The sequence below is a fragment of the Eptatretus burgeri genome, chromosome 12, assembly GCF_056783735.1.
Source record: "Eptatretus burgeri isolate ZD-2024b chromosome 12, Ebu_testis_v1, whole genome shotgun sequence".
In the NCBI taxonomy this organism is placed as follows: Eukaryota; Metazoa; Chordata; class Myxini; order Myxiniformes; family Myxinidae; genus Eptatretus; species Eptatretus burgeri.
The window spans coordinates 38,595,872-38,597,527 of record NC_140972.1 but is presented as its reverse complement, the minus strand read 5'-3'; positions in this window follow the sequence as shown (position 1 = coordinate 38,597,527).

Below are 1,656 nucleotides of genomic sequence, written 5' to 3'. Positions count from 1 at the left end.
TGGGCGGGGCCTGCGCACAGATTGATGTTCCCCTCCGTCATTGGGCGGGGCCTGCGCACAGATTGATGTTCCCCTCCGTCATTGGGCGGGGCCTGCGCGCAGATTGACGTTCCCCTCCGTCATTGGGCGGGGCCTGCGCGCAGATTGATGTTCCCCCTCCGTCATTGGGCGGGGCCTGCGCACAGATGAACGTTCCGCCTCCCTCGCCCCGCCCATTCGAGTTTCTCAAGTGAGTCCTCTCAGTCGCGACCTCTGGTTGTCGTTCGAGTCGGACCCCACTTGTCACCGCTGAAGGTGAGCGAGCATTGGGCGGGTTTGAGGTGAACAAGAACGATCTTGGGGAAACGAACAGAACCGATTCCTCTCAGGTCAATGCTGACGAAACATCGTCCGGTCACGTGATCGCCATCATGAAGGTTTCTGATGGGGTGAATGGTTGAGGGTTGTGGGATGAGGGATCTCCTTGAGAGGGAGCAAGTTTGAGGTTATGTAAGTGAACTTCATGTCTTGATTGCTTGACGTGTGAAAGAAGAGATCGAGTCAAACCACAGTGTGTATTAAATAAAAGTGTGTGTACTTACTTGTGGTGTGAGGAGAGAGAGAGGAAACGAACGATGAAGGGAATGTAAGGAATCCAATCTGAAGAGAAGAAATCTTGTCCAATCTGAGAGAGAAGACAAGAAATGTGACGATCCACTCCGTGGGATTACCTCCTGTGTCGCTGTCCTCCATCGGGGAAACTCACCGGATGACTGGATTGGGGCAAAGCCTTCGGGATTCCCAATCTTTGATGACAGGAGGGAAACCATGGGGTAACATTACCGGGTCAGATTGTGGTGGTGTGTGTCGGGGTGGTGCTGAGGTGTCGTCCACGAGACGGCGATCTCCTTGTGTTAACCTGAGACGGTCCCTTCGGGTGGGTGCCTGGAATGTCCAATCCTGAAGAGAGGATGATCACCTGTCTGTTATCATCTGAGGTCAAGCGTTTGAACATCGGTATTGCAGCACACTCTGAGGTTCAGAGACCGGATTGCGGAAACATCATGGTGGGTGGTTGCACCAACTATTAGTCTGGTCACTCTGATGGTTTCCAAGCCCAAGGAGTTGCTGAATTTGTGTCCATTAAGTTAAATCCAATGAAAATTGAGGTAACACCGGTTAATGAGCATATTATGAGACTAACGATTCGTCACTCCTTGAGTGTCATTTCCATTGTCTCTGTATATGCTCCGACTGGGGCGAGTGATCTCACCATGAAGGATGCATTCTATGCCACGCTCGAGTCTGTGGTTGATCAGTGCCCGAGGCGAGATACTCTTCGAGTCTTGGGGATTTCAATGCATCAACTGCAACTGAAAGCGATGGTTATGAGACATTTTTTGTTAGTCCTCATGGGTCTGGAACTGTTAACCAGAATAGCACAAAATTCCTTGACTTTGCAAGAGGTCATGGACTTCAAGTGGCTGATTCATGGTTTCAGCCCCCACAGGCTCATCGCTGGATTTGGTATTCCAACGCTGGTGGTGTGGCAAACGAGATTGACCATATGCTCGTTGATCGTCACTGAAGGATGGTCCAGAACTGCAGGGACTACCAGAGTGCTCAGTTTCTCAATGCTGACCACAGGCTTGTTGTCACAACTCTGAAGTTTCAGCT